Source organism: Elephantulus edwardii, unplaced genomic scaffold (genome assembly GCF_000299155.1).
Source record: "Elephantulus edwardii isolate Elephantulus edwardi_28Jun2011 unplaced genomic scaffold, EleEdw1.0 scaffold00069, whole genome shotgun sequence".
Taxonomy (NCBI): domain Eukaryota; kingdom Metazoa; phylum Chordata; class Mammalia; order Macroscelidea; family Macroscelididae; genus Elephantulus; species Elephantulus edwardii.
Window position 1 is genome coordinate 1,770,762 of NW_006399819.1, and position 14,224 is coordinate 1,784,985.

Sequence of the window (14,224 nt, forward strand, 5' to 3'; positions counted from 1 at the left end):
AAGTTTACAAAGTGCAGTTAGAGATAGCCTTAATGAAAAGGGGAGGATTGATACAGACTAAAATAACTGATAGAGCAAGCCAAGGGCTTATCTGTGAGAAGGACAAGTTGAGGGGAAAGCAAGTACAACTTCCTGAAAGAAGTACATTCTTGGAGTGTTCCAAGAACAACAACATGGCAAGTATGACTCCAGTAACCATAAGGAAATAGACTATTCACTACTCAGTGAGCCAAACTGAGGGTTTTGAGGGCCAATCCTCAAGACTGTCCTCAGGTCCACTAACCACAAGTTCAGGAATTCTCAAAATCATTCTTACGAGGTTTTATAGAAATTCTTTGCTGGAAAAACAGAACTCACAAGAGCTATTCTACTCAAGGTAAATGTGTAATAGTAGGAGACACAGACAACATTAAGTAAAGGAAAGGATATATAGGCAGAGTAGAATCTAGAAGAGTTCCAGATGTGAAGTTTCCACTGTCTTCAGGATGTACTAGCTTTATAGCATGGACATATAGCAATTGTTGTTAGTTGGTGTAAGATGCCATTGAGTCGAGTACAGCTCATAGTTGTCCAGCTTTCAGATGCATAGTAAGTGCTTGGAAAGACAATGGCAATACATATTAAGTATAAGTAACTAAGCTCATTCAAGTTTAGGTGGTTAATGAATATGTTTGGATTTGGAATTGATCTGATTGATTAATTGCCTGTGTAGTTGAGTTAATTTGGTAGATGACACAGACAGCACATCTGCAATCACTTTGCTCACTTTGCAGTATGGTTCCATTCTGAGACTGGTAGGCAGGACAATCTTTGTGTTAAATCCTGCCCTAATTCAAGATATTTCTACCAGGTATGGAATAGAGTACCTCTGACAAACCAAATGTAAAGACTGGGGTATTTGAGCAAGGACAAATTCTTTACACCACAGAGAGTCAGGAAGATAGCCTATAATGACATAGACTTTCTTAGGCCATTATCAGATTACTTAATTACTTGTTATTAGCAAGATTTCACCAGAATGTCAATACAATTTCATTCACATCCAAACTGCTCACACTGGCTTTAGTGTTGAGAGGAATGCTGTGAGTTTGTAGTCAACATAATGATGATACCATTTTTGTTGAAGCTAGCTGCTGTCAAGTTGATTCTGACTCATAGAATCCACATGTACAACAAATGAAACCAGCCTAGTCCTGCATCATACTCACTCTTTCTTCGATGTTTACTTACAAGGTTATTTCCTTTATTCTGAAAGTAATGGGAAATAATAGGATTTTAATTCAGGAAGAAATGCTGTATGAAGAATATCGTTCTTGGAAGGGTTACAGCACAGGAGAGGAAGACTCTGCCCAAATGAGATGAACTGATACAGTAACTGGGGCAATGGGGGTAGACATGTCTGAGAAAGTGAGACTGGCTCAGGACAGGGCAGGCTTCAGAGTTGTTGTATATAGGGTCGCTGTGAGTAGCAGGTGAATAGATGGCACATAACAACAACATATACTGTATTCTAATTATAAATTATGTAGAAACTTCAAAGTAACAAAAATACAATTACTTTGGTAAAGCTAAAAACGTTTCTATCTTAAACTACTATGTTGACTAACTAATGCTAAACTTTACTTTGGTTTGTCTTGTCTTTTTTTTTCCCCTTTTAATTTGAAGTCATTTGAAGTCATTTGTCCTAGTTGCATCTTCCAACTGCCTTCTGATGATGAAGTAAACTGAACTAATTCGAGTCCTAATTACCCTATTAAGAACACATTTGGGTTGTGTTTTTCCAATATCAGGAAATATCTTCAATCCCTGCGGCTCCCTTTTGTAACAGGTAACTCTCCCTTGTGTAACAACATTGGAATACAGAAAAACATCTGTCTTTTTGCACCACTGATCATTTGTGGTAAGAATTCTAATATAGATTCTAGTATTGTTCCATTTAATTGTACAAAATCCATACAACTATAGAGTTTCTGGGGTAAAGGATAATGTCTATTATGTGTTTTCCATGTGTTGTGTGGTTCTTTCCTGATTCTACACAGACAGTGGAATGGAGATGACCTCATTTTGGCCTCCATTTGCTCAGTACCAAAAGTAATCAAGTTGACATTTTACCTTTTCAACCAGAGACTTAGCGTTTAGTACTCAGTGTACCATGCCGTTACTGCCTTTTTTTCTCACCTTACTAGTTAAATAGTGTGAAATAGAATTCCTATTGTCAGACATCTTCAACAATTTAACTCATTGTCATGGAGTCAGAATTGACCACAGCTGGAACTCCATTGGGTTTCTGATGCTGTGAACACACCCTTAGACACTGTTCGACTGGAACCTTAGCTCCCAGAGAACCAAAAATTATCTAGGTATTTGATCCAGATTTCTGAATCATAAAAGTCTGAATACTCATGTCAATTTCCATTAAAGAGAAATCTTTAGGCACCCTTGAGCTATCCAAAGCACAGCCTCTAATGTGGTTATAAGCACGAGAAAATAATGACACTAGATTAGAATGAAATGCCTTTTACAGGCAAATCTTATTTTATTCTGCTTGGTAGATACTACTCCCGCTCCCCACCCCCCCTTCTTACAAATTGAAGTTGTAGTAACCCTGGACTCCTTTCACTTCTCTCTCTCTCTCTCTTATATTTTGGTAATTCTCTCAATATTTCAAACTTTTTTACCATGTTGTTGTATGCTTCCACCATTCATTAGTCAGTTTATCATACTGTAATGGTTCACATATTGGTGTGAAGTTTGAAGCTATGCTATCAGTACTTTCAAACACCAGCAGAATCACAAGTTTCAGTGGAGCTTGGAGAATAAGACAAAGAAGCACAAGGGGACACCTATTTCTAAAATAATAGGCCTCAGAAACTCTCCAAATAACAGTGACCCACTACTGGTTGTAATGCCAGAGGATAAACCTTGTTGGAAAGCACTCAAAATAGACTGGGGAAGAGCTGCCTCCTCAAAATAGTGTCTATCTTAATGTGAAGATGGAGTCAAGTTTCACCTAGTGGGTGACCTTCATTTGCTGATGTGGCAAGACTTCAAATGAAGAGAAAGAGCTGTGAACGTCCATTAAGGACTGTCACTGGGTCTGAGTATATGAAGATTGTGAAGATGCTGCAAGATAGGGAAACAACTCATTTATTGTTTGTAGGGTCATGATGAAGAATGTAACATAAACAACAGCACTGTGTATTTAATAGCATATCAAACTATAACTTACTGTATTTTAGTTGGCTTTGACTCAGAGTGACCCTCCATTGGGCTTCTGAGGCTATAAGTTGTAAATTACAAAAGTAGGAAAAGATTGTTCATTTTCTCCTAGGCAGCTAGCTGCTGGTGTATTTGAACAACTGGAGATGTGGAGCCGTTGAGTTAGCAGCACAACTCACTAGGTACTAAAGCACCAGAGTCCCTTTATTGATTATGGTATTGTATAAGCATAAATTTTAAATGTATTTCTGCGTGAGTGCGGGTGGTGTTAGGTGCCATGGAGTCAGGTACCACTCATAGTGACCCTATGAACAGCTGTTCTGAAACGTACCCTATACTGTGCCATTCTCATCATTTCTAGGACATGAAAGCCCATTGCTAAAGTCACAGTGTAACTTGCTTCATTACGGTATTCACTTTTTTGCTCTGATGGGTAAGGCTATATATCTCAATTTGACTGTCAATTGTCCCTTGGCTTGGTAATTATGATGCAATTACTCACTTGATGTTTGTTGTTGTTATGTGCCATCGAGTTGCTTGTGAGTCATAGAGACCCCATGTACAAGAATCCTGAAACTTGCTCTATCCTGCGCCAACTTTATTGTCTCTGACACACCTACCCTCATTACCCCAGTCACTGAATCAATTCATCTCATTGAGGGTCTTCTTCTCTTGTGCTGTCCCTTCACTCTTCCAAGCATGATGTTCCTTTCCAAGGACTGGTCCCTCCTTGCAATATGACCAAAGTGTGTTAGAAGTAGCTTCAGAATCCTTGCCTTTAAGGAGTAGCCTGGTTTTACCCTCTTCAATCTGGTCCTCTTTGTTCTCCTGGCAGACCATGGTATATTCAATACTCTTCTCCAGCACCACAGCTCAAAGGCATCAATTCTCTTTCTCGCATCCCTAGTCATTGTCCAACTTTCTGATCCATAGCAAGTAATTGCAAAGACTATGGCCCGAGTCAGGTACTCTTCAGTCTCCAGGCTGATGTCATTGCTCTCCAGGGCTCTGGAGATGTCCCTGACTGCAGACTTTCCAATACAATTTATTTTATTGATTTCGTGGCTGCTGGTACCAAGCGTGTTGATTGGGGAGCCAAGCAAACTGAAGCTGTTAACAAACTCAATCTATTCACTGTCTATCATGATGTTGCCAATCGGCGAATTGGTAATAATCTTAGTTTTCTCTTTTAGTCTACTTTTAAAAATTTTATTTTGTTATATTTTGTGTGTACCCTCAAATCAGATATAACTGGTACAGGAGGAGATTGCCCCTCCTTCTCCAGCAAAGCATCTGGTGGATTTGAACTGTGTATCTCTGGAATTGTAGTGCAGTGCAGCTTCTTGCCACCAGGCCACCAGAGTCTATTTTCTAATTTTACTATTTTATTTACAAAATTAGAATACATTGTTTTTCAGACCATATTCTTTCAATTTCCCTCCCACCTCCCACCCCCCCATCAAATTGTACAACCCCATGATGTATCCAGCTTCCCCTCTCTGGGCACATCCTAATCCCTCTGCTTCAACCCCTTTCCCCCCTTGTATCCCCTTACATATTCTACAATAATGGCTTTATATAATCTTTGTTTTCTTGATGTTGAGCTTCAACCCTTATTTAAGGCTGCAGTCCTTGACCTTCTGCAGCAAGTGCTTCAGGTCCTTTTCAGTTTCACCAAGCAAGAATGTATCATCTGTATGGGCACAGGTTGTTGATGAGTCTTCCTCCACTCATGATGCCACATTCCTCCTCATGGAGCCCAGTCTCCAGGATGACCTGTTCTGCATATAGATTGAAAATATATGGACATAGAACACATTCCTGACGCACACACTTCCAAATTTTTAACCATGCAGTGTTTCCTTGCTCTGTTCTGATGACTGCCTCCTGGTCTAACTATAGGTTTCACATAAGCACAGTCAAGTACTCTGGGATTCCTATTCCTCTCAGAGTTGTAATCCACACAGTCAAATGTCTTTGCATAGTCAACGAAACACCGATAGACATTCCTCTAATACTTACTGCTTTCAGCCACGATTCTCTAACGTTAAGTATAAAATCTCTAGTATCAGGACCTCTTCTAAACCCAGCCCCCAAACCTGTCAGTTCTCTGTTGATGTGCTGTTCCAGTCAGTCATTTTTATATAAATCTCAGCAGAATTTTGCTTGCATGTGGTAGTATTTGTTAAATGTAATCTCCTGTATGATGATATCTGCTCTGAGCAACTAATAATTTGAAAAGTAGCTTCCTCAAAGGGTGGTTGTTGCTGTTATTGTTAGGTGCCATTGACTGACTAGGACTCATAGCAACCTTAGGAACAACAAATCAGAACTTCGCTCTATCCTGCTCATTGTCATCATTCTGTGGCCAGCATCAAGTATGTATGTATCATCTAGCAAAATCCTGTATTTTGCCTGATCTGGATCTTATATTTGTCTCTCCATTACCTGACATCTTCTTTGGACTTACAGTGGAGTATACCATATTCCTGCCAATCTTGGGATTCATTAGCCTCTGTACAGTCTCTGCAGAGAGCAACCTGCCAGCTAATCTGGAAATCATAGGTTTGTCAGCCTTTGCAGCTTTGTGAATCAGGAGAAGCCTCCAGCCTGATGTATCCATGAGCTTGAGACTTACTATGCTCCACAACAATGTGATTAATTTACTTGAGAGAAATCTTTTTCTCTCAAAAAAATCATGTGTAAATAAATAGTGACTCTCCATGGGTTTTCTGAAACTGTAAATCTTCTACTGACCCTTTGATTGGCAGAGCAACGTCTAACACACTAAGCCATCAGAATTCCTTCTCTCTCTCTCTCTAGAGCTCTCTCTTTCTCTTTTTCCTAAACTTTTCTGATTTTACTTCTTTAGATAACCTAACACAGTTGTGGTAGTTTGGAAAATAACCAGCAGTGTCTCCTAAATATGCCTTTCTTTGCACTCTCCCAAATTAACTAGCAAGTTGTGCAAACCACATAAATTATAGATGAGAGAATATTCTCGTCCCACTTCCTTGACCTAGATTATTTACAGTGACTCCTCTGAAATATGATGGTAAATATATCTAATCGGCATGGAACCAGTCAGGTTAAATACCAGACTACTACTATGTGTTCCCTCCCATTTTTTCCATTAGAGTGATGGGAGTTACCATATAAAGATGCAAATGCCTACACACTATGATAGAGAGGAGGACCCTCAACCAGGTGAGTTGATGCAATGATTGCGGCAGTGGGCTTGAGTGTGTCAGAAATGGTGAGGATGGAAAGGGATAGAACAATGTTCAGGTTGGTTGTTCAAAGGGTCACTATGAGTCATACTCAACACGACAGCACCTAACAGCAACAACAACAATAACCATATTCAAGAAGGTTTCATTGAATATGGCACAAAGGATAGGATAGGGTTCAGGTTTGTTGTTCATAGGGTCACTACAAGTTGTATACTATACTCAAATTGACATTACCTAACATTTAATACTATGAACTATGTTAGAAAAATTCTTACAATGTCATTTATAGACGATAATGTAAATAACTTTTTTAGGACTGCATAAATCATGGAGAAAAAATAAATGAAGATTTTTTATATATAAAAAAGAAGTTTTTGTTGAATATACACTTTTACATTCTCATTTTCATCGAGGTTTTATACGTAAATTCCCATAGATTTTAGTTTGCTTCAGGATCTAGGTCTGTGAATTATTCTGTGAGTTCTCATTTGTAGTTGAAGGAAGGTTTTCTTGGCAACCATTTGTATTCTTTCCAACACTAACTCTTCTCATTGATGCCTAATCACACAAATTTTGTTTTATATTTAGTTTATTGAGTGCAAGCAACTTTAGATATGGGTTGCCATAAAAGACTTATGAAAGTGTATGGTTTTGTTGTTGGTTTTTTGTTGCGTTTTTTTTTTCATGTTCAGGAGATAAATTGTTAAACATTTTAACTGACCTGATTTAAGAAAGGAATATGTTAAGACTCTCAGAATGAACAGGGTTTCTTAAATTCACTTATGAAAAGGGATTACAAGCTATACTAAATACAAATCTATTAAGAAGCTATCATTTGCTAAGAAGTGAGGAGAGTTTCAGTCTAATATGTTTCAAATACCTATCACTAGCCCTAATTTTATAGCAGTGAGTTTGAGGTTTTGAATTTTATCTTGTTATGAGTCTCTATTAGGGACTTCTCAGATTTCAAAAGAGGTTTGCCTTTCCCTTGCTCTTTCTTCTAACAAATTCTTAAGGAATTTTTGGTCATATGCTACTCAATGTGACAGGTCCTTGGCACATAATGATAAGCAAAAAGAAATATGGTCCCTATTACTATGGAACTGTTAGTTTAGTAAACTATTCAAGATATCATTCCAGAAATAGTTAAAATGTAAATATAACCTGTACTATGAGGAAGTATTTCATTATGTCTTGTTGTTTCATGCTATTGAGTTGATTCTGACTCCCAGTGACCTTATTGTATAGAATAGAACAACTCCATCGTGTTTGTTAGGCTGTAATGTTTTTATTTTATTTGTTTGCATACAATCATTACTATAGATTGTATTTCATTAATGTACATTGTTTTATGCAATCATTCCCATACAGTTTGTTTTATATAATTAATTACTATTGATCTATGTCTTATATTGCCCTGTCTGATCAGGTCCCCCTTGCAACTTGCTTATTCCTTCCTATTTCCCCATCTCCCAATAATCTCTGTCATCGCAGTGATTTTATGTCCCTTCTTCCAACCCTTCTTCACCTTCCCTTTAAACAGTTACAGATTTTTTGTTCCTATTTGCTACTTGTGATAGCTATATAATCCTGATCTTTACTTGTACATTGTCTGTGCATTCTATGTCTGTTCTCCCCCTGCCACTCCAACCCTCAGTTTTCTCCTATTTTTCACAGTAGTGATTGTGATGCATTTGTTTCTTTTAGGTTATAGTTATTGTAGAAGCAGATAGCCAGATCTCTTAGTCCATGAATTACTGGTGGTTTCAAACCACTTACCTCTTGGCCAGTCATTGAGTGTTTTAACCATTATGCCACTGAGGTTCCTTCTACTATGACAGAAAGGCACATAATAAGGAGCTTGATCTATCTGTGAGGTCAGGGGAGAAGTGAAAAGCACTGATGATTTTTAAGTATGTTGAAAATCATGACATTATTAGTTTTAAAAAGAATATATAATTTATCTGTATTTCTTTTGTTGAACAGGCTACTAGGAAGCATGGACTAAATTTTCAGCAAATGTTTCCCAACATTTTTAAAACTTGGTACAAACACAGCTTTCCCCCTAACTCTTTATTATCCTTTCCTGTTTTAACTTCCCTTTGCTCCACTTGTCTTAGCCATGTTTTATTTTTCTGTACTCTAGTAGCATAGTCCATAGCAAGTTGTACTGCTAATCAAAAGGTTGCTCAAGTAACTTGAATTGGCAAACACCTCTGAGGGATGCTAAGTTTTCTCATGCAATTTACAGCCTTGGAAACTTGACGAGAGGTCACTTTGAGTTGGAACCAACTTGGTGGTAGCGAGTTTGTAATTTTTTTATATGTCTTTTAAGCAATGCCCATTTTAAATGGGATGAAGTGAAGTTTTATTATATGATATAAAGAGAAAATATTTTGGGAAATATTGAGTATTTTTATAAACATTTCACAAATACATGTGCATCTATTTTCATACACTGTTTTTTTCACAAAAATATATTTACAAATGAAAAACATTAGATAAATATTTGTGAAAATATTTATAGTATGAAAAATAATACGGAAGAAATAACTCTGAAAAATTAAAATAAAGAGATGATAAGAAAACGAATATTCCCAGATTTATTAATAGATGAAAAATTTTATTTTTAGAAAAGGTAAAATTGAACAGGCCAGAAGATTGTGGACTTTCTAGCAAAACTTGTTATTCCTTTTTTTCAGTTTAAGTAGGTATTTCCATCATATCCTTCTCGATCTTGATAATTTTGTGCTTTTACTTACTTGATGGCTTCCCATAGGTAGTAAATTGATTAGAATTGGACATCTTGTATTTCATTTTTTAATTTCTTTTTAATTCTCTGACCCCAGACCATAGCATCCAATACAATATTGCTCCACTTGCTAAAGAAAAAAAATCCAACATCAAAAACAACAAAACAAAAAACCAGACAAACCAAAAAACCACTCACAACAAAAACTAGATTTTGTAATAAAATATTCATTATTGCTTATAATTAACATTTGTTAGTGGTGCTAGTCAATAGATTTCTAAGCACGGACATTGAGAATTGTATTAAGTATTTCTTCTTTTGTTCTTTCCTCTCTCTATGCTTTCTTGCAACAGTTAAGAATACTACTAAAGATTATTCAAAAATGGCTAGAACAGTGTATAGATAGGGAACTTCCAGAAGCTCAAGCAGGATTTAGAAGAAGTCGTGTCATTAGGGATATCATTGCTGATGTCAGATGGGTACTGGCTGAAAATAGAGGATATCAGAAGAATGTCTATTTGTGTTTTATTGACTATGAAAAGGCATTTGAATGTGTGGATCATAACAAGTTGTGGCTGACAATGAGAAGAAGGGGAATCCCAGAGCACTTAAATGTGTTCTTCTGAAACCTATACCTAGACTAAAAAGGCTGTTGTGTGAACAGAGCAAGGGAACACTGCATGGTTTAAAATTAAGAAAGGACTGTTTTAGTATGCTTTCAGTATGTTTCTGTATGCTGAGCAAATTACTCGAGAAGCTGGACTCTATATGATGACATAAGTGGCATCAGCAGTGGAGGGAGATATCAATACCCTACATTATGGCAGATGACACAATCTTACTTGCTGAAAGTGAGGAGGACTTGAAGCATTTGCTGCAGAAGGTCAAGGAATGCAGCCTTCAATATGGATTACATCTTAATGTCTATTATACAAAGATCCTTACCATTGGGCAAATAGGTAACATCATGATAGATGGAGAAGAGATTGAAACTGTCAACAACTTCTTTTTACTTGGATCTACAATTAATATTCTTGGTACCAGCAGTCAGAAAATAAGGAGGCCCATTGCACTAGGAAAGTCTGCAGTTAGGGACCTCTGATTTAGGCCATAGTCTTTCCAATCACTTGCTATGCATCTGAGAGCTGAACAATGAATAAGGATGACAGGAAAATAATTGACACCTTTGAGGTCTGGTGTTGGAGAAGATCACTGAGCATCCCGTGGACTGCTAAATAACAAACAAATATGTCTTAGAATCGGTGAAGCCAGAGTGCTTTTTGGAGGCATAGATAATGAGGCCTTTGCCTCACATACTTTAGGCATGTTGCTAGGAAAGACTATTCCTTGGACATGATGCTTGGAAAGGTGGAGGGTCAGCAAAGAAGACTCTTGGCAAAGTCGATTTACATAGTGCCTGCTGCAATGGGCTCTAGTATATCAAGAAGTGTGAAGATGGCACAGGATAGGGCAGAGTTAAGACCTGTTGTTCACAGGGTTGCTATGAGTCAACTAGACAGCCCCTAACAATAGCGGCAGTAATGCCTTTTTGCAGGAGAAAGATGAACAATCTTCTACTGTCTCTGAAAACCTGTTGGAGGCTCAGCTATGAGTCTGTCCCAATTCTTTGGGACAATGACGCTCCTTCTTTGTAGTAAAAGCATATTTAGGTTGTGAAAAGCTTAATGTTAATGCATGTAATACAAATGAATGCCACCATTAGTTTAAAAAAACCCAAAAAACAAAATAAAACAAAACCAGAAAAGGAGCAGACAGGAGATGATCCCATTTAAAATGTGTTTATTTACCAGCATGAATGCATGGTTTTAATTCTAGCTTGATTTTTTTTTTTTTAAGTTCTAAACATACAGAGTTTATGTGCTTTACTTTCAGAAGTTAGCATATTACAGCCGTTATGTCTGATCAGGCCATCTATGAAATAATAAGTAAAAGGAGTCCTGCAGAGGCTGACGATGAGGTAAAATGATGCATTATCTTGGGAGCTGGAGGCATTTAACCTTCAGGCCAGTGAAAAATATTGAGCACCAAGGTAAAGCAGATAGAGAGAATTTAGGATCTATATGGAAGGTTTTCTCTGTCCCTTGTGAAAGCAACTTTAACCTTGTAAAAGATATACTTTTGTCTTGTTAACCTGGCTTTGAAAAGAAATGACCCTGAGAAGGAAACAATAGCAGCAGCAAAGTATAAAGGGTTATAAACTCCTATGAGCCTTTTTACCATCTTTGGAATCTAGTTTGGGGCAATATTAAAGCAAGTGTCTCAGAAAAAGGCATCAAGAGCAATAAAACATGCTCCCTCCCTCTTCACTTTTAAGAATCAGCTTTATGTTCACTTATTCCTTATGAAGGTCCTTTTACTTGTCCTGCTTCAGCTGATAGGGCCTTTCCTTCACTCTTGGAGTATTACCTTCATTTGTTTCTTTGATTTCCTTGCTTCTTTTTTGAATTAATTGGGATTTTTAAAAATCCTTTAATTCCCTTAATTTCTGTGTTTCTAGTCAAGCTGGCCTAGGAAATGTCGACCTTACACATCTTTACTTTGCAGCACAGGAAAAACTGGGAGCTGACGTACCTTGTTAACTGCAGAGCTGAGACTTTGTCTAGTATAGGGTTCTGTGGATACATTAAAAAGACTTGTACTTGATGAGACCTAGAATAAAAAAAACCCAAACAACATATAGGTGTTAGCACAGCTCTCTTATATTTTTATTCTAAATTAGACATCTTTGGTTGTACTTTTAAAACATTTATTTTAATGTTTAAAATTCATTTTAATGAATGTGTACTTGGGGCTAGAGAGCATTAGCCCTGATCATGGTTTAGTCTGTGTGAGGATATCCATATTTGTGTGTGTGTGTGTGTGTGTGTGTGTGTGTGTGTACACACATACATGTGAAGACTTTGGTGGTATGGATTGCTAAATGGTAAAGTTGTTGTTATTGTTGTGTACCCTAGAGTAAAAATCAACCCCATTGCTGCCCCTTCCGAGGGTTTTCAGAGGCAGTTAATCACATGGGCAGAGACTGCTTTGAGTCACTTGCCTTTATTATTGCAACATACTTGTCACTAGGCCACCAGAGCTCCCAAATGGTAAATAAATGGAAAGCTGGCAGTTTGAACCTACTCCAAATTGCCTTGAAGTATGATTTTGCAATGGTATAGTTCCACTCTACAATGCATGGGGTCACTGTGAGTCAGAATTAGTTGAATGGGAATTGGTTATAGAATATGTTGTTGTTGCTATTATGTGATGTTGTTCCAGAACCAAGTTATAACTGACCCGCCAGTGAGGTTTCAGAGGCTGTAGGTGCCTAAGGAGGATATTGCCTATATTTTTCTTGTGCAGCATCTGGAGGTTTCAAACTTTGTGCCTTAAGTTGGTAGTGAATCTCCTTACCACTGGGCCACAAGAGGTCTCTATTGAATAGAGAAATATATTGATGTTTCACTTATATTGAAATATGCATATATGTTATATGAACATAGAACAGATTTCCCCACACAACATTTTGTTTTTACATACCATAGAGTCAGAACTGACCCATAGTTGACCATAGTGGGTTTTCAAGAAACAGTTAATCTCACAGGGAGAGATTGTACATCATTCTCCAACTGAGCAGCTGGTGGCCTTGAACTGTAAGCCTTTGGAATTGTAGCACAGGGCTACCTGTTTAATTAAGCATCTCTAAAACAAGCATATCAGAGCTAGAATCCCCCAAAAGACAGGTCTCATCTCCTTCTATTATTGCTAAAAATATAAGTATTCTGGTATTTAGCACTATGATTTTTTTTACCTATTTTCAATTTTATATAAATCATGTCACAAAATATATGCATTTGTGCCTGGCTCCTTTTGCTCAATGTAAATTTTACGTTGTTTCTATATATTATCATAGTAGTTGTATATTCTCTGCTATCATTATTTTATTTTTTTTTTACTCTTAAAATGTGTCCCTAGACTAGCAGTATCAACATCTGTGCTGCAGTGCATTAAGTAAGATAGTCCTTTCAACCGTAGATATCAATGCATTATAAACTCTATCTGTCAATGTGTTATAAACTTTAGGCTCTTTATATGGCAATCTGATGGTGCAGTCAAGGCAAATGGCTCTGGTAACACAAAGGCAGTGGTTCCTTGCTGGCAGCTCAAATCCACTAGCAGGTTTAGAACAGAAATATGGGCATTTTTGTCTTGTGAATTTACAGCCTTAGCACCCAATGGAGGGTCAGCAATGAGGTGAGATGAGCTTCTTTGTGCTTATGGCCTCATTCTAGAGGAAAGATGAGTACATGATGTATTTTACTAAAAGATAGGACTTAAGTTGTCACATTTGGTCTTCTTGGTGGTGTGATATTATAATCCTGAGGTTTATATAGAGGACTATTCTCCGAAGGTTCCTTTTTTTTATTTTTCACTCTGTCCACTACATCTAAATACAGCTGCTCCAATAACCACATCCTACAGATGTCTGGGCTATTGTTTACCAGTCTCTCCAATCACGTGCATTGACCTATAAAAGCTGCCCTGAAAGCTACCACTGCTTGCTGCTACCTGTGATCTATGCATTTTATTTTTGTCAGCCTCCACAACCACATGAGCTGTTTTTCTGACAGTTTCTGAGTTCCTGTGAGACTTTCGGTGAGTTACAGAAGCCAAAGACGTGTTGTTGTTGATCGCCGTTGAATCGAGCACAACTCATAGCGACACTATGAACAAAATGCCTGAAGCCTTTCAATAACTATCGACATTTATCGAAGTTTGTAGAGTGTCCAGAGGCTTATTGTTTAGTAAGTGGATGTCACTCTTGGTCCCAAAGACATAGATAGAAATGAACAAAAGGGATGATGGAAGGAGAAATATCTGACATTATTGAGATGATAGAGTGGTATGCAGTTTGGAAAAGACAATTTGGAATATTTTACCTTAGTCTGATAGTAACCAGTGGAGAACTAACCCTTTTAGAAGATGTTGCTCATAAAGCATCATAGGGACTTATTAG

The 14,224-nt window shown here is 37.4% G+C and overlaps 1 pseudogene; it reads left to right on the plus strand.

Annotated features, from left to right (window-relative positions):
* Positions 1-11,119: 11,119 nt before the first annotated feature.
* LOC102867706 overlaps positions 11,120-14,224 on the plus strand; it is a 122,982-nt pseudogene continuing 119,877 nt past the window's right edge.